Here is a 23,377-nt window from a genome sequence, read left to right as displayed (position 1 = left end):
CCTGAAAAAAACAGTTTTAAGTATCTCTTTTCAGAACAGTCACTAATGCGAGAAGAAAATGAAAGTAGTTATACTGAAAAATTAAGTTGAAGTCGAAGTAGTATGGAGGAAATCGGAGAAAAAATCTGAGAAATATCAACATAAAGTGCTAAGGATCTTTAAGATTTTGTGTATCTTAAGGTTTATTTTATGAGATTTTCCACCTCCCTCTTCTTACTGATAGTGCAGCAGAGAACAACATGATTGTGACAGACAGGATTGAGGATCCATAGGGTTCTCATTGGCTTTGTCCTTGGACTAATCTGGTTTGTGGAAATGTCTGAATTGTGACAGAGGGACATAGTGAAAATGAAAAAAAAAACAACATGATTGTAATGTAACAGAAACCTGTCAGAAGTGGGATTCGAACCCATGCCTCAAGTAGAGACTGCGACCTGAACGCAGCGCCTTGGACCGCTCGGCCATCCTGACAAGCACAACTGTGGAAAATTCACACTTTCTAAAAACAAACACATTTTTTGTTTGGCCCCAAAAAAATGCAAATTTTGAACTGAAAATGTATTAACGCCTTTGAGTTTGCCTTGCAATGCTGTAGCTTTATCTTTGTAGGTTGCTGAAATAGCTCAGTTGGGAGAGCGTTAGACTGAAGATCTAAAGGTCCCTGGTCCGATCCCGGGTTTCAGCATGCTGTTTTTAAGTATGAGTGATTTGAGATAAAGTTCTTTCTCCATATGCATTTAGCAAGATTTTCATTCTTTGTGAAGTGCAGATATACCTGAAAAAAACAGTTTTAAGTATCTCTTTTCAGAACAGTCACTAATGCGAGAAGAAAATGAAAGTAGTTATACTGAAAAATTAAGTTGAAGTCGAAGTAGTATGGAGGAAATCAGAAAAAAAATCTGAGAAATATCAACATAAAGTGCTAAGGATCTTTAAGATTTTGTGTATCTTGAGGTTTATTTTATGAGATTTTTGACCTCCCTCTTCTTACTGATAGTGCAGGAGAGAACAACATGATTGTGACAGACAGGATTGAGGATCCAGAGGGTTCTCATTGGCTTTGTCCTTGGACTAATCTGGTTTGTGGAAATGTCTGAATTGTGACAGAGGGACATAGTGAAAATGAAAAAAAAAACAAAACATGATTGTAATGTAACAGAAACCTGTCAGAAGTGGGATTCGAACCCACGCCTCAAGTAGAGACTGCGACCTGAACGCAGCGCCTTGGACCGCTCGGCCATCCTGACAAGCACTACTGTGGAAAATTCACAATTTCTAAAAACAAACACATTTTTTGTTTGGCCCCAAAAAAATGCAAATTTTGAACTGAAAATGTATTAACGCCTTTGAGTTTGCCTTGCAATGCTGTAGCTTTAACTTTGTAGGTTGCTGAAATAGCTCAGTTGGGAGAGCGTAAGCCTGAAGATCTAAAGGTCCCTGGTCCGATCCCGGGTTTCAGCATGCTGTTTTTAAGTATGAGTGATTTGAGATAAAGTTCTTTCTCCATATGCATTTAGCAAGATTTTCATTCTTTGTGAAGTGCAGATATACCTGAAAAAAACAGTTTTAAGTATCTCTTTTCAGAACAGTCACTAATGCGAGAAGAAAATGAAAGTAGTTATACTGAAAAATTAAGTTGAAGTCGAAGTAGTATGGAGGAAATCGGAGAAAAAATCTGAGAAATATTAACATAAAGTGCTAAGGATCTTTAAGATTTTGTGTATCTTAAGGTTTATTTTATGAGATTTTCCACCTCCCTCTTCTTACTGATAGTGCAGCAGAGAACAACATGATTGTGACAGACAGGATTGAGGATCCATAGGGTTCTCATTGGCTTTGTCCTTGGACTAATCTGGTTTGTGGAAATGTCTGAATTGTGACAGAGGGACATAGTGAAAATGAAAAAAAAAACAACATGATTGTAATGTAACAGAAACCTGTCAGAAGTGGGATTCAAACCCATGCCTCAAGTAGAGACTGCGACCTGAACGCAGCGCCTTGGACCGCTCGGCCATCCTGACAAGCACAACTGTGGAAAATTCACACTTTCTAAAAACAAACACATTTTTTGTTTGGCCCCAAAAAAATGCAAATTTTGAACTGAAAATGTATTAACGCCTTTGAGTTTGCCTTGCAATGCTGTAGCTTTATCTTTGTAGGTTGCTGAAATAGCTCAGTTGGGAGAGCGTTAGACTGAAGATCTAAAGGTCCCTGGTCCGATCCCGGGTTTCAGCATGCTGTTTTTAAGTATGAGTGATTTGAGATAAAGTTCTTTCTCCATATGCATTTAGCAAGATTTTCATTCTTTGTGAAGTGCAGATATACCTGAAAAAAACAGTTTTAAGTATCTCTTTTCAGAACAGTCACTAATGCGAGAAGAAAATGAAAGTAGTTATACTGAAAAATTAAGTTGAAGTCGAAGTAGTATGGAGGAAATCAGAAAAAAAATCTGGGAAATATCAACATAAAGTGCTAAGGATCTTTAAGATTTTGTGTATCTTGAGGTTTATTTTATGAGATTTTTGACCTCCCTCTTCTTACTGATAGTGCAGGAGAGAACAACATGATTGTGACAGACAGGATTGAGGATCCAGAGGGTTCTCATTGGCTTTGTCCTTGGACTAATCTGGTTTGTGGAAATGTCTGAATTGTGACAGAGGGACATAGTGAAAATGAAAAAAAAAAAACATGATTGTAATGTAACAGAAACCTGTCAGAAGTGGGATTCGAACCCACGCCTCAAGTAGAGACTGTGACCTGAACGCAGCGCCTTGGACCGCTCGGCCATCCTGACAAGCACAACTGTGGAAAATTCACACTTTCTAAAAACAAACACATTTTTTGTTTGGCCCCAAAAAAAGGCAAATTTTGAACTGAAAATTTATTAACGCCTTTGAGTTTGCCTTGCAATACTGTAGCTTTAACCTTGTAGGTTGCTGAAATAGCTCAGTTGGGAGAGCGTTAGACTGAAGATCTAAAGGTCCCTGGTCCGATCCCGGGTTTCAGCACGCTGTTTTTAAGTATGAGTGATTTGAGATAAAGTTCTTTCTCCATATGCATTTAGCAAGATTTTCATTCTTTGTGAAGTGCAGATATACCTGAAAAAAACAGTTTTAAGTATCTCTTTTCAGAACAGTCACTAATGCGAGAAGAAAATGAAAGTAGTTATACTGAAAAATTAAGTTGAAGTCGAAGTAGTATGGAGGAAATCAGAAAAAAAATCTGAGAAATATCAACATAAAGTGCTAAGGATCTTTAAGATTTTGTGTATCTTGAGGTTTATTTTATGAGATTTTTCACCTCCCTCTTCTTACTGATAGTGCAGCAGAGAACAACATGATTGTGACAGACAGGATTGAGGATCCAGAGGGTTCTCATTGGCTTTGTCCTTGGACTAATCTGGTTTGTGGAAATGTCTGAATTGTGACAGAGGGACATAGTGAAAATGAAAAAAAAACCAACATGATTGTAATGTAAAAGAAACCTGTCAGAAGTGGGATTCGAACCCACGCCTCAAGTAGAGACTGCGACCTGAACGCAGCGCCTTGGACCGCTCGGCCATCCTGACAAGCACTACTGTGGAAAATTCACACTTTCTAAAAACAAACACATTTTTTGTTTGGCCCCAAAAAAATGCAAATTTTGAACTGAAAATGTATTAACGCCTTTGAGTTTGCCTTGCAATGCTGTAGCTTTAACTTTGTAGGTTGCTGAAATAGCTCAGTTGGGAGAGCGTTAACCTGAAGATCTAAAGGTCCCTGGTCCGATCCCGGGTTTCAGCACGCTGTTTTTAAGTATGAGTGATTTGAGATAAAGTTCTTTCTCCATATGCATTTAGCAAGATTTTCATTCTTTGTGAAGTGCAGATATACCTGAAAAAAACAGTTTTAAGTATCTCTTTTCAGAACAGTCACTAATGCGAGAAGAAAATGAAAGTAGTTATACTGAAAAATTAAGTTGAAGTCGAAGTAGTATGGAGGAAATCGGAGAAAAAATCTGAGAAATATCAACATAAAGTGCTAGGGATCTTTAAGATTTTGTGTATCTTAAGGTTTATTTTATGAGATTTTCCACCTCCCTCTTCTTACTGATAGTGCAGCAGAGAACAACATGATTGTGACAGACAGGATTGAGGATCCAGAGGGTTCTCATTGGCTTTGTCCTTGGACTAATCTGGTTTGTGGAAATGTCTGAATTGTGACAGAGGGACATAGTGAAAATGAAAAAAAAAACAAAACATGATTGTAATGTAACAGAAACCTGTCAGAAGTGGGATTCGAACCCACGCCTCAAGTAGAGACTGCGACCTGAACGCAGCGCCTTGGACCGCTCGGCTATCCTGACAAGCACTACTGTGGAAAATTCACACTTTCTAAAAACAAACACATTTTTTGTTTGGCCCCAAAAAAATGCAAATTTTGAACTGAAAATGTATTAACGCCTTTGAGTTTGCCTTGCAATGCTGTAGCTTTAACTTTGTAGGTTGCTGAAATAGCTCAGTTGGGAGAGCGTTAGCCTGAAGATCTAAAGGTCCCTGGTCCGATCCCGGGTTTCAGCATGCTGTTTTTAAGTATGAGTGATTTGAGATAAAGTTCTTTCTCCATATGCATTTAGCAAGATTTTCATTCTTTGTGAAGTGCAGATATACCTGAAAAAAACAGTTTTAAGTATCTCTTTTCAGAACAGTCACTAATGCGAGAAGAAAATGAAAGTAGTTATACTGAAAAATTAAGTTGAAGTCGAAGTAGTATGGAGGAAATCGGAGAAAAAATCTGAGAAATATCAACATAAAGTGCTAAGGATCTTTAAGATTTTGTGTATCTTAAGGTTTATTTTATGAGATTTTCCACCTCCCTCTTCTTACTGATAGTGCAGCAGAGAACAACATGATTGTGACAGACAGGATTGAGGATCCATAGGGTTCTCATTGGCTTTGTCCTTGGACTAATCTGGTTTGTGGAAATGTCTGAATTGTGACAGAGGGACATAGTGAAAATGAAAAAAAAAACAACATGATTGTAATGTAACAGAAACCTGTCAGAAGTGGGATTCGAACCCATGCCTCAAGTAGAGACTGCGACCTGAACGCAGCGCCTTGGACCGCTCGGCCATCCTGACAAGCACAACTGTGGAAAATTCACACTTTCTAAAAACAAACACATTTTTTGTTTGGCCCCAAAAAAATGCAAATTTTGAACTGAAAATGTATTAACGCCTTTGAGTTTGCCTTGCAATGCTGTAGCTCTATCTTTGTAGGTTGCTGAAATAGCTCAGTTGGGAGAGCGTTAGACAGAAGATCTAAAGGTCCCTGGTCCGATCCCGGGTTTCAGCATGCTGTTTTTAAGAATGAGTGATTTGAGATAAAGTTCTTTCTCCATATGCATTTAGCAAGATTTTCATTCTTTGTGAAGTGCAGATATACCTGAAAAAAACAGTTTTAAGTATCTCTTTTCAGAACAGTCACTAATGCGAGAAGAAAATGAAAGTAGTTATACTGAAAAATTAAGTTGAAGTCGAAGTAGTATGGAGGAAATCAGAAAAAAAATCTGAGAAATATCAACATAAAGTGCTAAGGATCTTTAAGATTTTGTGTATCTTGAGGTTTATTTTATGAGATTTTTCACCTCCCTCTTCTTACTGATAGTGCAGCAGAGAACAACATGATTGTGACAGACAGGATTGAGGATCCAGAGGGTTCTCATTGGCTTTGTCCTTGGACTAATCTGGTTTGTGGAAATGTCTGAATTGTGACAGAGGGACATAGTGAAAATGAAAAAAAAAAAAACATGATTGTAATGTAACAGAAACCTGTCAGAAGTGGGATTCGACCCTACGCCTCAAGTAGAGACTGTGACCTGAGCGCAGCGCCTTGGACCGCTCTGCCATCCTGACAAGCACTACTGTGGAAAATTCACACTTTCTAAAAACAAACACATTTTTTGTTTGGCCCCAAAAAAATGCAAATTTTGAACTGAAAATGTATTAACGCCTTTGAGTTTGCCTTGCAATGCTGTAGCTTTAACTTTGTAGGTTGCTGAAATAGCTCAGTTGGGAGAGCGCTAGCCTGAACATCTAAAGGTCCCTGGTCCGATCCCGGGTTTCAGCATGCTGTTTTTAAGTATGAGTGATTTGAGATAAAGTTCTTTCTCCTTATGCATTTAGCAAGATTTTCATTCTTTGTGAAGTGCAGATATACCTGAAAAAAACAGTTTTAAGTATCTCTTTTCAGAACAGTCACTAATGCGAGAAGAAAATGAAAGTAGTTATACTGAAAAATTAAGTTGAAGTCGAAGTAGTATGGAGGAAATCGGAGAAAAAATCTGAGAAATATCAACATAAAGTGCTAAGGATCTTTAAGATTTTGTGTATCTTGAGGTTTATTTTATGAGATTTTCCACCTCCCTCTTCTTACTGATAGTGCAGCAGAGAACAACATGATTGTGACAGACAGGATTGAGGATCCATAGGGTTCTCATTGGCTTTGTCCTTGGACAAATCTGGTTTGTGGAAATGTCTGAATTGTGACAGAGGGACATAGTGAAAATGAAAAAAAAACAAAACATGATTGTAATGTAAAAGAAACCTGTCAGAAGTGGGATTCAAACCCACGCCTCAAGTAGAGACTGCGACCTGAACGCAGCACCTTGGACCGCTCGGCCATCCTGACAAGCACAACTGTGGAAAATTCACACTTTCTAAAAACAAACACTCTTTTTGTTTGGCCCCAAAAAAAGGCAAATTTTGAACTGAAAATTTATTAACGCCTTTGAGTTTGCCTTGCAATGCTGTAGCTTTAACTTTGTAGGTTGCTGAAATAGCTCAGTTGGGAGAGCGTTAGACTGAAGATCTAAAGGTCCCTGGTCCGATCCCGGCTTTCAGCACGCTGTTTTTAAGTATGAGTGATTTGAGATAAAGTTCTTTCTCCATATGCATTTAGCAAGATTTTCATTCTTTGTGAAGTGCAGATATACCTGAAAAAAACAGTTTTAAGTATTTCTTTTCAGAACAGTCACTAATGCGAGAAGAAAATGAAAGTAGTTATACTGAAAAATTAAGTTGAAGTCGAAGTAGTATGGAGGAAATCGGAGAAGAAATCAGAGAAATATCAACATAAAGTGCTAAGGATCTTTAAGATTTTGTGTATCTTGAGGTTTATTTTATGAGATTTTCCACCTCCCTCTTCTTACTGATAGTGCAGCAGAGAACAACATGATTGTGACAGACAGGATTGAGGATCCAGAGGGTTCTCATTGGCTTTGTCCTTGGACTAATCTGGTTTGTGGAAATGTCTGAATTGTGACAGAGGGACATAGTGAAAATGAAAAAAAAAAAAACATGATTGTAATGTAACAGAAACCTGTCAGAAGTGGAATTTGAACCCACGCCTCAAGTAGAGACTGCAACCTGAACGCAGCGCCTTGGACCGCTCGGCCATCCTGACAAGCACAACTGTGGAAAATTCACACTTTTTAAAAACAAACACATTTTTTGTTTGGCCCCAAAAAAAGCCAAATTTTGTATTGAAAATTTATTAACGCCTTTGAGTTTGCCTTGCAATGCTGTAGCTTTAACTTTGTAGGTTGCTGAAATAGCTCAGTTGGGAGAGCGTTAGACTGAAGATCTAAAGGTCCCTGGTCCGATCCCGGGTTTCAGCACGCTGTTTTTAAGTATGAGTGATTTGAGATAAAGTTCTTTCTCCATATGCATTTAGCAAGATTTTCATTCTTTGTGAAGTGCAGATATACCTGAAAAAAACAGTTTTAAGTATCTCTTTTCAGAACAGTCACTAATGCGAGAAGAAAATGAAAGTAGTTATACTGAAAAATTAAGTTGAAGTCGAAGTAGTATGGAGGAAATCAGAAAAAAAATCTGAGAAATATTAACATAAAGTGCTAAGGATCTTTAAGATTTTAAGTATCTTGAGGTTTATTTTATGAGATTTTTCACCTCCCTCTTCTTACTGATAGTGCAGCAGAAAATAACATGATTTTGACAGACAGGATTGAGGATCCAGAGGGTTCTCATTGGCTTTGTCCTTGAACAAATCTGGTTTGTGGAAATGTCTGAATTGTGACAGAGGGACATAGTGAAAATGAAAAAAAAACAAAACATGATTGTAATGTAAAAGAAACCTGTCAGAAGTGGGATTCGAACCCACGCCTCAAGTAGAGACTGCGACCTGAACGCAGCACCTTGGACCGCTCGGCCATCCTGACAAGCACAACTGTGGAAAATTCACACTTTCTAAAAACAAACACTCTTTTTGTTTGGCCCCAAAAAAAGGCAAATTTTGAACTGAAAATTTATTAACGCCTTTGAGTTTGCCTTGCAATGCTGTAGCTTTAACTTTGTAGGTTGCTGAAATAGCTCAGTTGGGAGAGCGTTAGACTGAAGATCTAAAGGTCCCTGGTCCGATCCCGGGTTTCAGCACGCTGTTTTTAAGTATGAGTGATTTGAGATAAAGTTCCTTCTCCATATGCATTTAGCAAGATTTTCATTCTTTGTGAAGTGCAGATATACCTGAAAAAAACAGTTTTAAGTATCTCTTTTCAGAACAGTCACTAATGCGAGAAGAAAATGAAAGTAGTTATACTGAAAAATTAAGTTGAAGTCGAAGTAGTATGGAGGAAATCAGAAAAAAAATCTGAAAAATATCAACATAAAGTGCTAAGGATCTTTAAGATTTTGTGTATCTTGAGGTTTATTTTATGAGATTTTTCACCTCCCTCTTCTTACTGATAGTGCAGCAGAGAACAACATGATTGTGACAGACAGGATTGAGGATCCAGAGGGTTCTCATTGGCTTTGTCCTTGGACTAATCTGGTTTGTGGAAATGTCTGAATTGTGACAGAGGGACATAGTGAAAATGAAAAAAAAAAAAACATGATTGTAATGTAACAGAAACCTGTCAGAAGTGGGATTCGAACCCACGCCTCAAGTAGAGACTGCGACCTGAACGCAGCGCCTTGGACCGCTCGGCCATCCTGACAAGCACAACTGTGAAAAATTCACACTTTCTAAAAACAAACACATTTTTTGTTTGGCCCCAAAAAAATGCAAATTTTGAACTGAAAATGTATTAACGCCTTTGAGTTTGCCTTGCAATGCTGTAGCTTTAACTTTGTAGGTTGCTGAAATAGCTCAGTTGGGAAAGCGTTAGACTGAAGATCTAAAGGTCCCTGGTCCGATCCCGTGTTTCAGCACGCTGTTTTTAAGTATGAGTGGTTTTAGATAAAGTTCTTTCTCCATATGCATTTAGCAAGATTTTCATTCTTTGTGAAGTGCAGATATACCTGAAAAAAACAGTTTTAAGTATCTCTTTTCAGAACAGTCACTAATGCGAGAAGAAAATGAAAGTAGTTATACTGAAAAATTAAGTTGAATTCGAAGTAGTATGGAGGAAATCGGAGAAAAAATCTGAGAAATATCAACATAAAGTGCTAAGGGTCTTTAAGATTTTGTGTATCTTGAGGTTTATTTTATGAGATTTTCCACCTCCCTCTTCTTACTGATAGTGCAGCAGAGAACAACATGATTGTGACAGACAGGATTGAGGATCCAGAGGGTTCTCATTGGCTTTGTCCTTGGACTAATCTGGTTTGTGGAAATGTCTGAATTGTGACAGAGGGACATAGTGAAAATGAAAAAAAAAACAAAACATGATTGTAATGTAACAGAAACCTGTCAGAAGTGGGATTCAAACCCACGCCTCAAGTAGAGACTGCGACTTGAACGCAGCGCCTTGGACCGCTCGGCCATCCTGACAAGCACAACTGTGGAAAATTCACACTTTCTAAAAACAAACACATTTTTTGTTTGGCCCCAAAAAAAGGCAAATTTTGAACTGAAAATTTATTAACGCCTTTGAGTTTGCCTTGCAATGCTGTAGCTTTAACTTTGTAGGTTGCTGAAATAGCTCAGTTGGGAGAGCGTTAGACTGAAGATCTAAAGGTGCCTGGTCCGATCCCGGGTTTCAGCAGGCTGTTTTTAAGTATGAGTGATTTGAGATAAAGTTCTTTCTCCATATGCATTTAGCAAGATTTTCATTCTTTGTGAAGTGCAGATATACCTGAAATAACAGTTTTAAGTATCTCTTTTCAGAACAGTCACTAGAGCGAGAAGAAAATGAAAGTAGTTGTACTGAAAAGTTAAGTTGAAGTCAAAGTAGTATGGAGGAAATCGGAGAAAAAATCTGAGAAATATCAACATAAAGTGCTAAGGATCTTTAAGATTTTGTGTATCTTGAGGTTTATTTTATGAGATTTTTCACCTCCCTCTTCTTACTGATAGTGCAGCAGAGAACAACATGATTGTGACAGACAGGATTGAGGATCCAGAGGGTTCTCATTGGCTTTGTCCTTGGACTAATCTGGTTTGTGGAAATGTCTGAATTGTGACAGAGGGACATAGTGAAAATGAAAAAAAAACAAAACATGATTGTAATGTAACAGAAACCTGTCATTAGTGGGATTCGAACCCACGCCTCAAGTAGAGACTGCGACCTGACCGCAGCGCCTTGGACCGCTCGGCCATCCTGACAAGCACAACTGTGGAAAATTCACACTTTCTAAAAACAAAAACCTATTTTTTGTTTGGCCCCAAAAAAGGCAAATTTTGAACTGAAAATGTAATAACGCCTTTGAGTTTGCCTTGCAATGCTGTAGCTTTAACTTTGTAGGTTGCTGAAATAGCTCAATTTGGAGAGCGTTAGACTGAAGATCTAAAGGTCCCTGGTCTGATCCCGGGTTTCAGCACGCTGTTTTTAAGTATGAGTGATTTGAGATAAAGTTCTTTCTCCATATGCATTTAGCAAGATTTTCATTCTTTGTGAAGTGCAGATATACCTGAAAAAAACAGTTTTAAGTATCTCTTTTCAGAACAGTCACTAATGCGAGAAGAAAATGAATGTAGTTATACTGAAAAATTAAGTTGAAGTCGAAGTAGTATGGAGGAAATCGGAGAAAAAATCTGAGAAATATCAACATAAAGTGCTAAGGATCTTTAAGATTTTGTGTATCTTGAGGTTTATTTTATGAGATTTTCCACCTCCCTCTTCTTACTGATAGTGCAGCAGAGAACAACATGATTGTGACAGACAGGATTGAGGATCCAGAGGGTTCTCATTGGCTTTGTCCTTGGACTAATCTGGTTTGTGGAAATGTCTGAATTGTGACAGAGGGACATAGTGAAAATGAAAAAAAAAAAAACATGATTGTAATGTAACAGAAACCTGTCAGAAGTGGGATTCGAACCCACACCTCAAGTAGAGACTGCGACCTGAACGCAGCGCCTTGGACCGCTCGGCCATCCTGACAAGCACAACTGTGGAAAATTCACACTTTCTAAAAACAAACACATTTTTTTTTTGGCCCCAAAAAAATGTGAATTTGGAACTGAAAATGTATTAACGCCTTTGAGTTTGCCTTGCAATGCTGTAGCTTTAACTTTGTGGGTTGCTGAAATAGCTCAGTTGGGAGAGCGTTAGCCTGAAGATCTAAAGGTCCCTGGTCCGATCCCGGGTTTCAGCACGCTGTTTTTAAGTATGAGTGATTTGAGATAAAGTTCTTTCTCCATATGCATTTAGCAAGATTTTCATTCTTTGTGAAGTGCAGATATACCTGAAAAAAACAGTTTTAAGTATCTCTTTTCAGAACAGTCACTAATGCGAGAAGAAAATGAAAGTAGTTATACTGAAAAATTAAGTTGAAGTCGAAGTAGTATGGAGGAAATCAGAGAAAAAATCTGAGAAATATCAACATAAAGTGCTAAGGATCTTTAAGATTTTGTGTATCTTGAGGTTTATTTTATGAGATTTTCCACCTCCCTCTTCTTACTGATAGTGCAGCAGAGAACAACATGATTGTGACAGACAGGATTGAGGATCCAGAGGGTTCTCATTGGCTTTGTCCTTGGACTAATCTGGTTTGTGGAAATGTCTGAATTGTGACAGAGGGACATAGTGAAAATGAAAAAAAAGCACAACATGATTGTAATGTAACAGAAACCAGTCAGAAGTGGGATTCGAACCCACGCCTCAAGTAGAGACTGCGACCTGAACGCAGCGCCTTGGACCGCTCGGCCATCCTGACAAGCACAACTGTGGAAAATTCACACTTTCTAAAAACAAACACATTTTTTGTTTGGCCCCAAAAAAAGGCAAATTTTGAACTGAAAATTTATTAACGCCTTTGAGTTTGCCTTGCAATGCTGTAGCTTTAACTTTGTAGGTTGCTGAAATAGCTCAGTTGGGAGAGCGTTAGACTGAAAATCTAAAGGTCCCTGGTCCGATCCCGGGTTTCAGCATGCTGTTTTTAAGTATGAGTGATTTGAGATAAAGTTCTTTCTCCATATGCATTTAGCAAGATTTTCATTCTTTGTGAAGTGCAGATATACCTGAAAAAAACAGTTTTAAGTATCTCTTTTCAGAACAGTCACTAATGCGAGAAGAAAATGAAAGTAGTTATACTGAAAAATTAAGTTGAAGTCGAAGTAGTATGGAGGAAATCGGAATAAAAATCTGAGAAATATCAACATAAAGTGCTAAGGATCTTTAAGATTTTGTGTATCTTGAAGCTTATTTTATGAGATTTTTCACCTCACTCTTCTTACTGATAGTGCAGCAGAGAACAACATGATTGTGACAGACAGGATTGAGGATCCAGAGGGTTCTCATTGGCTTTGTCCTTGGACTAATCTGGTTTGTGGAAATGTCTGAATTGTGACAGAGGGACATAGTGAAAATGAAAAAAAAAAAACATGATTGTAATGTAACAGAAACCTGTCAGAAGTGGGATTCGAACCCACGCCTCAAGTAGAGACTGCGACCTGAACGCAGCGCCTTGGACCGCTCGGCCATCCTGACAAGCACAACTGTGGAAAATTCACACTTTCTAAAAACAAACACATTTTTTGTTTGGCCCCAAAAAAATGCAAATTTGGAACTGAAAATGTATTAACGCCTTTGAGTTTGCCTTGCAATGCTGTAGCTTTAACTTTGTGGGTTGCTGAAATAGCTCAGTTGGGAGAGCGTTAGCCTGAAGATCTAAAGGTCCCTGGTTTGATCCCGGGTTTCAGCACGCTGTTTTTAAGTATGAGTGATTTGAGATAAAGTTCTTTCTCCATATGCATTTAGCAAGGTTTTCATTCTTTGTGAAGTGCAGATATACCTGAAAAAAACAGTTTTAAGTATCTCTTTTCAGAACAGTAACTAATGCGAGAAGAAAATGAAAGTAGTTATACTGAAAAATTAAGTTGAAGTCGAAGTAGTATGGAGGAAATCGGAAAAAAAATCTGAGAAATATCAACATAAAGTGCTAAGAATCTTTAAGATTTTGTGTATCTTGAGGTTTATTTTATGAGATTTTCCACCTCCCTCTTCTTACTGATAGTGCAGCAGAGAACAACATGATTGAGACAGACAAGATTGAGGATCCAGAGGGTTCTCATTGGCTTTGTCCTTGGACTAATCTGGTTTGTGGAAATGTCTGAATTGTGACAGAGGGACATAGTGAAAATGAAAAAAAAACCAAAACATGTCTGTAATGTAACAGAAACCGGTCAGAAGTGGGATTCGAACCCACGCCTCAAGTAGAGACTGCGACCTGAACGCAGCGCCTTGGACCGCTCGGCCATCCTGACAAGCACAACTGTGGAAAATTCACACTTTCTAAAAACAAACACATTTTTTATTTGGCCCCAAAAAAAGGCAAATTTTGAACTGAAAATTTATTAACGCCTTTGAGTTTGCCTTGCAATGCTGTAGCTTTAACTTTGTAGGTTGCTGAAATAGCTCAGTTGGGAGAGCGTTAGACTGAAGATCGAAAAGTTCCTGGTCCGATCCCGGGTTTCAGCACGCTGTTTTTAAGTATGAGTGATTTGAGATAAAGTTCTTTCTCCATATGCATTTAGCAAGATTTTCATTCTTTGTGAAGTGCAGATATACCTGAAAAAAACAGTTTTAAGTATCTCTTTTCAGAACAGTCACTAATGCGAGAAGAAAATGAAAGTAGTTATACTGAAAAATTAAGTTGAAGTCGAAGTAGTATGGAGGAAATCGGAAAAAAAATCTGAGAAATATCAACATAAAGTGCTAAGGATCTTTAAGATTTTGTGTATCTTGAGGTTTATTTTATGAGATTTTCCACCTCCCTCTTCTTACTGATAGTGCAGCAGAGAACAACATGATTGAGACAGACAAGATTGAGGATCCAGAGGGTTCTCATTGGCTTTGTCCTTGGACTAATCTGGTTTGTGGAAATGTCTGAATTGTGACAGAGGGACATAGTGAAAATGAAAAAAAAAACAAAACATGACAGTAATGTAACAGAAACCGGTCAGAAGTGGGATTCGAACCCATGCCTCAAGTAGAGACTGCGACCTGAACGCAGCGCCTTGGACCGCTCGGCCATCCTGACAAGCACAACTGTGGAAAATTCACACTTTCTAAAAACAAACACATTTTTTGTTTGGCCACAAAAAAAGGCAAATTTTGAACTGAAAATTTATTAACGCCTTTGAGTTTGCCTTGCAATGCTGTAGCTTTAACTTTGTAGGTTGCTGAAATAGCTCAGTTGGGAGATCGTTAGACTGAAGATCTAAAGGTCCCTGGTCCGATCCCGGGTTTCAGCAAGCTGTTTTTAAGTATGAGTGATTTGAGATAAAGTTCTTTCTCCATATGCATTTAGCAAGATTTTCATTCTTTGTGAAGTGCAGATATACCTGAAAAAAACAGTTTTAAGTATCTCTTTTCAGAACAGTCACTAATGCGAGAAGAAAATGAAAGTAGTTATACTGAAAAATTAAGTTGAAGTCGAAGTACTATGGAGGAAATCAGAAAAAAAATCTGAGAAATATCAACATAAAGTGCTAAGGATCTTTAAGATTTTGTGTATCTTGAGGTTTATTTTATGAGATTTTTCACCTCCCTCTTCTTACTGATAGTGCAGCAGAGAACAACATGATTGTGACAGACAGGATTGAGGATCCAGAGGGTTCTCATTGGCTTTGTCCTTGGACTAATCTGGTTTGTGGAAATGTCTGAATTGTGACAGAGGGACATAGTGAAAATGAAAAAAAAAAAAACATGATTGTAATGTAACAGAAACCTGTCAGAAGTGGGATTCGAACCCACGCCTCAAGTAGAGACTGCGACCTGAACGCAGCGCCTTGGACCGCTCGGCCATCCTGACAAGCACAACTGTGGAAAATTCACACTTTCTAAAAACAAACACATTTTTTTTTTGGCCCCAAAAAAATGTAAATTTGGAACTGAAAATGTATTAACGCCTTTGAGTTTGCCTTGCAATGCTGTAGCTTTAACTTTGTGGGTTGCTGAAATAGCTCAGTTGGGAGAGCGTTAGCCTGAAGATCTAAAGGTCCCTGGTCCGATCCCGGGTTTCAGCACGCTGTTTTTAAGTATGAGTGATTTGAGATAAAGTTCTTTCTCCATATGCATTTAGCAAGATTTTCATTCTTTGTGAAGTGCACATATACCTGAAAAAAACAGTTTTAAGTATCTCTTTTCAGAACAGTCACTAATGCGAGAAGAAAATGAAAGTAGTTATACTGAAAAATTAGGTTGAAGTCGAAGTAGTATGGAGGAAATCGGAGAAAAAATCTGAGAAATATCAACATAAAGTGCTAAGGATCTTTAAGATTTTGTGTATCTTGAGGTTTATTTTATGAGATTTTCCACCTCCCTCTTCTTACTGATAGTGCAGCAGAGAACAACATGATTGTGACAGACAGGATTGAGGATCCAGAGGGTTCTCATTGGCTTTGTCCTTGGACTAATCTGGTTTGTGGAAATGTCTGAATTGTGACAGAGGGACATAGTGAAAATGAAAAAAAAACAAAACATGATTGTAATGTAACAGAAACCGGTCAGAAGTGGGATTCGAACCCACGCCTCAAGTAGAGACTGCGACCTGAACGCAGCGCCTTGGACCGCTCGGCCATCCTGACAAGCACAACTGTGGAAAATTCACACTTTCTAAAAACAAACACATTTTTTGTTTGGCCCCAAAAAAAGGCAAATTTTGAACTGAAAATTTATTAACGTCTTTGAGTTTGCCTTGCAATGCTGTAGCTTTATCTTTGTAGGTTGCTGAAGTAGCTCAGTTGGGAGAGCGTTAGACTGAAGATCTAAAGGTCCCTGGTCCGATTCCTTGTTTCAGCGCGCTGTTTTTAAGTATGAGTGATTTGAGATAAAGTTCTTTCTCCATATGCATTTAGCAAGATTTTCATTCTTTGTGAAGTGCAGATATACCTGAAAAAAACAGTTTTAAGTATCTCTTTTCAGAACAGTCACTAATGCGAGAAGAAAATGAAAGTAGTTATACTGAAAAATTAAGTTGAAGTCGAAGTAGTATGGAGGAAATCGGAAAAAAAATCTGAGAAATATCAACATAAAGTGCTAAGGATCTTTAAGATTTTGTGTATCTTGAAGCTTATTTTATGAGATTTTTCACCTCACTCTTCTTACTGATAGTGCAGCAGAGAACAACATGATTGTGACAGACAGGATTGAGGATCCAGAGGGTTCTCATTGGCTTTGTCCTTGGACTAATCTGGTTTGTGGAAATGTCTGAATTGTGACAGAGGGACATAGTGAAAATGAAAAAAAAAAAAACATGATTGTAATGTAACAGAAACCTGTCAGAAGTGGGATTCGAACCCACGCCTCAAGTAGAGACTGCGACCTGAACGCAGCGCCTTGGACCGCTCGGCCATCCTGACAAGCACAACTGTGGAAAATTCACACTTTCTAAAAACAAATACATTTTTTGTTTGGCCCCAAAAAAATGCAAATTTGGAACTGAAAATGTATTAACGCCTTTGAGTTTGCCTTGCAATGCTGTAGCTTTAACTTTGTGGGTTGCTGAAATAGCTCAGTTGGGAGATCTTTAGCCTGAAGATCTAAAGGTCCCTGGTCCGATCCCGGGTTTCAGCACGCTGTTTTTAAGTATGAGTGATTTGAGATAAAGTTCTTTCTCCATATGCATTTAGCAAGATTTTCATTCTTTGTGAAGTGCAGATATACCTGAAAAAAACAGTTTTAAGTATCTCTTTTCAGAACAGTCACTAATGCGAGAAGAAAATGAAAGTAGTTATACTGAAAAATTAAGTTGAAGTCGAAGTAGTATGGAGGAAATCGCAAAAAAAAATCTGAGAAATATCAACATAAAGTGCTAAGGATCTTTAAGATTTTGTGTATCTTGAGGTTTATTTTATGAGATTTTCCACCTCCCTCTTCTTACTGATAGTGCAGCAGAGAACAACATGATTGAGACAGACAAGATTGAGGATCCAGAGGGTTCTCATTGGCTTTGTCCTTGGACTAATCTGGTTTGTGGAAATGTCTGAATTGTGACAGAGGGACATAGTGAAAATGAAAAAAAAAAAAACATGATTGTAATGTAACAGAAACCTGTCAGAAGTGGGATTCGAACCCACGCCTCAAGTAGAGACTGCGACCTGAACGCAGCGCCTTGGACCGCTCGGCCATCCTGACAAGCACAACTGTGGAAAATTCACACTTTCTAAAAACAAACACATTTTTTGTTTGGCCCCAAAAAAAGGCAAATTTTGAACTGAAAATTTATTAACGCCTTTGAGTTTGCCTTGCAATGCTGTAGCTTTAACTTTGTAGGTTGCTGAAATAGCTCAGTTGGGAGATCGTTAGACTGAAGATCTAAAGGTCCCTGGTCCAATCCCGGGTTTCAGCAAGCTGTTTTTAAGTATGAGTGATTTGAGATAAAGTTCTTTCTCCATATGCATTTAGCAAGATTTTCATTCTTTGTGAAGTGCAGATATACCTGAAAAAAACAGTTTTAAGTATCTCTTTTCAGAACAGTCACTAATGCGAGAAGAAAATGAAAGTAGTTATACTGAAAAATTAAGTTGAAGTCGAAGTACTATGGAGGAAATCAGAAAAAAAATCTGAGAAATATCAACATAAAGTGCTAAGGATCTTTAAGATTTTGTGTATCTTGAGGTTTATTTTATGAGATTTTTCACCTCCCTCTTCTTACTGATAGTGCAGCAGAGAACAACATGATTGTGACAGACAGGATTGAGGATCCAGAGGGTTCTCATTGGCTTTGTCCTTGGACTAATCTGGTTTGTGGAAATGTCTGAATTGTGACAGAGGGACATAGTGAAAATGAAAAAAAAAAAAACATGATTGTAATGTAACAGAAACCTGTCAGAAGTGGGATTCGAGCCCACGCCTCAAGTAGAGACTGCAACCTGAAAGCAGCGCCTTGGACCGCTCGGCCATCCTGACAAGCACAACTGTGGAAAATTCACACTTTCTAAAAACAAACACATTTTTTTTTTGGCCCCAAAAAAATGTAAATTTGGAACGGAAAATGTATTAACGCCTTTGAGTTTGCCTTGCAATGCTGTAGCTTTAACTTTGTGGGTTGCTGAAATAGCTCAGTTGGGAGAGCGTTAGCCTGAAGATCTAAAGGTCCCTGGTCCGATCCCGGGTTTCAGCACGCTGTTTTTAAGTATGAGTGATTTGAGATAAAGTTCTTTCTCCATATTCATTTAGCAAGATTTTCATTCTTTGTGAAGTGCAGATATACCTGAAAAAAACAGTTTTAAGTATCTCTTTTCAGAACAGTCACTAATGCGAGAAGAAAATGAAAGTAGTTATACTGAAAAATTAAGTTGAAGTCGAAGTAGTATGGAGGAAATCGGAGAAAAAATCTGAGAAATATCAACATAAAGTGCTAAGGATCTTTAAGATTTTGTGTATCTTGAGGTTTATTTTATGAGATTTTCCACCTCCCTCTTCTTACTGATAGTGCAGCAGAGAACAACATGATTGTGACAGACAGGATTGAGGATCCAGAGGGTTCTCATTGGCTTTGTCCTTGGACTAATCTGGTTTGTGGAAATGTCTGAATTGTGACAGAGGGACATAGTGAAAATGAAAAAAAAACAAAACATGATTGTAATGTAACAGAAACCGGTCAGAAGTGGGATTCGAACCCACGCCTCAAGTAGAGACTGCAACCTGAACGCAGCGCCTTGGACCGCTCGGCCATCCTGACAAGCACAACTGTGGAAAATTCACACTTTCTAAAAACAAACACATTTTTTGTTTGGCCCCAAAAAAAGGCAAATTTTGAACTGAAAATTTATTAACGTCTTTGAGTTTGCCTTGCAATGCTGTAGCTTTATCTTTGTAGGTTGCTGAAGTAGCTCAGTTGGGAGAGCGTTAGACTGAAGATCTAAAGGTCCCTGGTCCGATTCCTTGTTTCAGCGCGCTGTTTTTAAGTATGAGTGATTTGAGATAAAGTTCTTTCTCCATATGCATTTAGCAAGATTTTCATTCTTTGTGAAGTGCAGATATACCTGAAAAAAACAGTTTTAAGTATCTCTTTTCAGAACAGTCACTAATGCGAGAAGAAAATGAAAGTAGTTATACTGAAAAATTAAGTTGAAGTCGAAGTAGTATGGAGGAAATCGGAAAAAAAATCTGAGAAATATCAACATAAAGTGCTAAGGATCTTTAAGATTTTGTGTATTTTGAAGCTTATTTTATGAGATTTTTCACCTCACTCTTCTTACTGATAGTGCAGCAGAGAACAACATGATTGTGACAGACAGGATTGAGGATCCAGAGGGTTCTCATTGGCTTTGTCCTTGGACTAATCTGGTTTGTGGAAATGTCTGAATTGTGACAGAGGGACATAGTGAAAATGAAAAAAAAAAAAACATGATTGTAATGTAACAGAAACCTGTCAGAAGTGGGATTCGAACCCACGCCTCAAGTAGAGACTGCGACCTGAACGCAGCGCCTTGGACCGCTCGGCCATCCTGACAAGCACAACTGTGGAAAATTCACACTTTCTAAAAACAAATACATTTTTTGTTTGGCCCCAAAAAAATGCAAATTTGGAACTGAAAATGTATTAACGCCTTTGAGTTTGCCTTGCAATGCTGTAGCTTTAACTTTGTGGGTTGCTGAAATAGCTCAGTTGGGAGAGCGTTAGCCTGAAGATCTAAAGGTCCCTGGTCCGATCCCGGGTTTCAGCACGCTGTTTTTAAGTATGAGTGATTTGAGATAAAGTTCTTTCTCCATATGCATTTAGCAAGATTTTCATTCTTTGTGAAGTGCAGATATACCTGAAAAAAACAGTTTTAAGTATCTCTTTTCAGAACAGTCACTAATGCGAGAAGAAAATGAAAGTAGTTATACTGAAAAATTAAGTTGAAGTCGAAGTAGTATGGAGGAAATCGCAAAAAAAAATCTGAGAAATATCAACATAAAGTGCTAAGGATCTTTAAGATTTTGTGTATCTTGAGGTTTATTTTATGAGATTTTCCACCTCCCTCTTCTTACTGATAGTGCAGCAGAGAACAACATGATTGAGACAGACAAGATTGAGGATCCAGAGGGTTCTCATTGGCTTTGTCCTTGGACTAATCTGGTTTGTGGAAATGTCTGAATTGTGACAGAGGGACATAGTGAAAATGAAAAAAAAAACAAAACATGACTGTAATGTAACAGAAACCGGTCAGAAGTGGGATTCGAACCCACGCCTCAAGTAGAGACTGCGACCTGAACGCAGCGCCTTGGACCGCTCGGCCATCCTGACAAGCACTACTGTGGAAAATTCACACTTTCTAAAAACAAACACATTTTTTGTTTGGCCCCAAAAAAAGGCAAATTTTGAACTGAAAATTTATTAACGCCTTTGAGTTTGCCTTGCAATGCTGTAGCTTTAACTTTGTAGGTTGCTGAAATAGCTCAGTTGGGAGATCGTTAGACTGAAGATCTAAAGGTCCCTGGTCCGATCCCGGGTTTCAGCAAGCTGTTTTTAAGTATGAGTGATTTGAGATAAAGTTCTTTCTCCATATGCATTTAGCAAGATTTTCATTCTTTGTGAAGTGCAGATATACCTGAAAAAAACAGTTTTAAGTATCTCTTTTCAGAACAGTCACTAATGCGAGAAGAAAATGAAAGTAGTTATACTGAAAAATTAAGTTGAAGTCGAAGTACTATGGAGGAAATCAGAAAAAAAATCTGAGAAATATCAACATAAAGTGGTAAGGATCTTTAAGATTTTGTGTATCTTGAGGTTTATTTTATGAGATTTTTCACCTCCCTCTTCTTACTGATAGTGCAGCAGAGAACAACATGATTGTGACAGACAGGATTGAGGATCCAGAGGGTTCTCATTGGCTTTGTCTTTGGACTAATCTGGTTTGTGGAAATGTCTGAATTGTGACAGAGGGACATAGTGAAAATGAAAAAAAAAACAAAACATGATTGTAATGTAACAGAAACCGGTCAGAAGTGGGATTCGAACCCACGCCTCAAGTAGAGACTGCGACCTGAACGCAGCGCCTTGGACCGCTCGGCCATCCTGACAAGCACAACTGTGGAAAATTCACACTTTCTAAAAACAAACACATTTTTTGTTTGGCCCCAAAAAAAGGCAAATTTTGAACTGAAAATTTATTAACGTCTTTGAGTTTGCCTTGCAATGCTGTAGCTTTATCTTTGTAGGTTGCTGAAGTAGCTCAGTTGGGAGAGCGTTAGACTGAAGATCTAAAGGTCCCTGGTCCGATTCCTTGTTTCAGCGCGCTGTTTTTAAGTATGAGTGATTTGAGATAAAGTTCTTTCTCCATATGCATTTAGCAAGATTTTCATTCTTTGTGAAGTGCAGATATACCTGAAAAAAACAGTTTTAAGTATCTCTTTTCAGAACAGTCACTAATGCGAGAAGAAAATGAAAGTAGTTATACTGAAAAATTAAGTTGAAGTCGAAGTAGTATGGAGGAAATTAGAAAAAAAATCTGAGAAATATCAACATAAAGTGCTAAGGATCTTTAAGATTTTGTGTATCTTGAAGCTTATTTTATGAGATTTTTCACCTCACTCTTCTTACTGATAGTGCAGCAGAGAACAACATGATTGTGACAGACAGGATTGAGGATCCAGAGGGTTCTCATTGGCTTTGTCCTTGGACTAATCTGGTTTGTGGAAATGTCTGAATTGTGACAGAGGGACATAGTGAAAATGAAAAAAAAAAAAACATGATTGTAATGTAACAGAAACCTGTCAGAAGTGGGATTCGAACCCACGCCTCAAGTAGAGACTGCGACCTGAACGCAGCGCCTTGGACCGCTCGGCCATCTTGACAAGCACAACTGTGGAAAATTCACACTTTCTAAAAACAAACACATTTTTTGTTTGGCCCCCAAAAAATGCAAATTTGGAACTGAAAATGTATTAACGCCTTTGAGTTTGCCTTGCAATGCTGTAGCTTTAACTTTGTGGGTTTCTGAAATAGCTCAGTTGGGAGACCGTTAGCCTGAAGATCTAAAGGTCCCTGGTCCGATCCCGGGTTTCAGCACGCTGTTTTTAAGTATGAGTGATTTGAGATAAAGTTCTTTCTCCATATGCATTTAGCAAGATTTTCATTCTTTGTGAAGTGCAGATATACCTGAAAAAAACAGTTTTAAGTATCTCTTTTCAGAACAGTCACTAATGCGAGAAGAAAATGAAAGTAGTTATACTGAAAAATTAAGTTGAAGTCGAAGTAGTATGGAGGAAATCGGAAAAAAAATCTGAGAAATATCAACATAAAGTGCTAAGGATCTTTAAGATTTTGTGTATCTTGAGGTTTATTTTATGAGATTTTCCACCTCCCTCTTCTTACTGATAGTGCAGCAGAGAACAACATGATTGAGACAGACAAGATTGAGGATCCAGAGGGTTCTCATTGGCTTTGTCCTTGGACTAATCTGGTTTGTGGAAATGTCTGAATTGTGACAGAGGGACATAGTGAAAATGAAAAAAAAAACAAAACATGACTGTAATGTAACAGAAACCGGTCAGAAGTGGGATTCGAACCCACGCCTCAAGTAGAGACTGCGACCTGAACGCAGCGCCTTGGACCGCTCGGCCATCCTGACAAGCACAACTGTGGAAAATTCACACTTTCTAAAAACAAACACATTTTTTATTTGGCCCCAAAAAAAGGCAAATTTTGAACTGAAAATTTATTAACGCCTTTGAGTTTGCCTTGCAATGCTGTAGCTTTAACTTTGTAGGTTGCTGAAATAGCTCAGTTGGGAGAGCGTTAGACTGAAGATCGAAAAGTTCCTGGTCCGATCCCGGGTTTCAGCACGCTGTTTTTAAGTATGAGTGATTTGAGATAAAGTTCTTTCTCAATATGCATTTAGCAAGATTTTCATTCTTTGTGAAGTGCAGATATACCTGAAAAAAACAGTTTTAAGTATCTCTTTTCAGAACAGTCACTAATGCGAGAAGAAAATGAAAGTAGTTATACTGAAAAATTAAGTTGAAGTCGAAGTAGTATGGAGGAAATCGGAAAAAAAATCTGAGAAATA

The 23,377-nt window shown here is 38.1% G+C and overlaps 17 non-coding genes across 17 annotated transcripts; 6 read left to right on the top strand and 11 right to left on the bottom strand.

Moving 5' to 3' along the window:
• Positions 1 to 612: 612 nt before the first annotated feature.
• TRNAF-GAA (transfer RNA phenylalanine (anticodon GAA)) lies at positions 613 to 685 on the top strand. The gene has a single exon. It is a non-coding gene; the product is annotated as a tRNA-Phe (tRNA).
• Positions 686 to 1,164: 479 nt separating this feature from the next.
• TRNAL-CAG (transfer RNA leucine (anticodon CAG)) lies at positions 1,165 to 1,247 on the bottom strand. The gene has a single exon. It is a non-coding gene; the product is annotated as a tRNA-Leu (tRNA).
• Positions 1,248 to 2,162: 915 nt separating this feature from the next.
• On the top strand, positions 2,163 to 2,235 carry TRNAF-GAA (transfer RNA phenylalanine (anticodon GAA)). The gene has a single exon. It is a non-coding gene; the product is annotated as a tRNA-Phe (tRNA).
• Positions 2,236 to 2,935: 700 nt separating this feature from the next.
• Positions 2,936 to 3,008, top strand: TRNAF-GAA (transfer RNA phenylalanine (anticodon GAA)). Its single transcript has one exon. It is a non-coding gene; the product is annotated as a tRNA-Phe (tRNA).
• A 477-nt stretch (positions 3,009 to 3,485) lies between these two features.
• Positions 3,486 to 3,568, bottom strand: TRNAL-CAG (transfer RNA leucine (anticodon CAG)). The gene has a single exon. It is a non-coding gene; the product is annotated as a tRNA-Leu (tRNA).
• Positions 3,569 to 4,261: 693 nt separating this feature from the next.
• TRNAL-CAG (transfer RNA leucine (anticodon CAG)) lies at positions 4,262 to 4,344 on the bottom strand. Its single transcript has one exon. It is a non-coding gene; the product is annotated as a tRNA-Leu (tRNA).
• A 3,238-nt stretch (positions 4,345 to 7,582) lies between these two features.
• On the top strand, positions 7,583 to 7,655 carry TRNAF-GAA (transfer RNA phenylalanine (anticodon GAA)). The gene has a single exon. It is a non-coding gene; the product is annotated as a tRNA-Phe (tRNA).
• Positions 7,656 to 8,357: 702 nt separating this feature from the next.
• Positions 8,358 to 8,430, top strand: TRNAF-GAA (transfer RNA phenylalanine (anticodon GAA)). Its single transcript has one exon. It is a non-coding gene; the product is annotated as a tRNA-Phe (tRNA).
• Positions 8,431 to 8,907: 477 nt separating this feature from the next.
• On the bottom strand, positions 8,908 to 8,990 carry TRNAL-CAG (transfer RNA leucine (anticodon CAG)). The gene has a single exon. It is a non-coding gene; the product is annotated as a tRNA-Leu (tRNA).
• Positions 8,991 to 9,683: 693 nt separating this feature from the next.
• On the bottom strand, positions 9,684 to 9,766 carry TRNAL-CAA (transfer RNA leucine (anticodon CAA)). The gene has a single exon. It is a non-coding gene; the product is annotated as a tRNA-Leu (tRNA).
• A 2,241-nt stretch (positions 9,767 to 12,007) lies between these two features.
• Positions 12,008 to 12,090, bottom strand: TRNAL-CAG (transfer RNA leucine (anticodon CAG)). Its single transcript has one exon. It is a non-coding gene; the product is annotated as a tRNA-Leu (tRNA).
• A 141-nt stretch (positions 12,091 to 12,231) lies between these two features.
• Positions 12,232 to 12,304, top strand: TRNAF-GAA (transfer RNA phenylalanine (anticodon GAA)). Its single transcript has one exon. It is a non-coding gene; the product is annotated as a tRNA-Phe (tRNA).
• Positions 12,305 to 12,780: 476 nt separating this feature from the next.
• Positions 12,781 to 12,863, bottom strand: TRNAL-CAG (transfer RNA leucine (anticodon CAG)). The gene has a single exon. It is a non-coding gene; the product is annotated as a tRNA-Leu (tRNA).
• Positions 12,864 to 15,106: 2,243 nt separating this feature from the next.
• Positions 15,107 to 15,189, bottom strand: TRNAL-CAG (transfer RNA leucine (anticodon CAG)). Its single transcript has one exon. It is a non-coding gene; the product is annotated as a tRNA-Leu (tRNA).
• Positions 15,190 to 16,655: 1,466 nt separating this feature from the next.
• Positions 16,656 to 16,738, bottom strand: TRNAL-CAG (transfer RNA leucine (anticodon CAG)). Its single transcript has one exon. It is a non-coding gene; the product is annotated as a tRNA-Leu (tRNA).
• A 692-nt stretch (positions 16,739 to 17,430) lies between these two features.
• Positions 17,431 to 17,513, bottom strand: TRNAL-CAG (transfer RNA leucine (anticodon CAG)). Its single transcript has one exon. It is a non-coding gene; the product is annotated as a tRNA-Leu (tRNA).
• Positions 17,514 to 19,753: 2,240 nt separating this feature from the next.
• TRNAL-CAG (transfer RNA leucine (anticodon CAG)) lies at positions 19,754 to 19,836 on the bottom strand. The gene has a single exon. It is a non-coding gene; the product is annotated as a tRNA-Leu (tRNA).
• Positions 19,837 to 23,377: the final 3,541 nt, after the last annotated feature.

Source organism: Anomaloglossus baeobatrachus, chromosome 1 (assembly GCF_048569485.1).
Source record: "Anomaloglossus baeobatrachus isolate aAnoBae1 chromosome 1, aAnoBae1.hap1, whole genome shotgun sequence".
Lineage (NCBI taxonomy): Eukaryota > Metazoa > Chordata > Amphibia > Anura > Aromobatidae > Anomaloglossus > Anomaloglossus baeobatrachus.
This window is presented reverse-complemented; position numbering and strand designations above follow the sequence as displayed.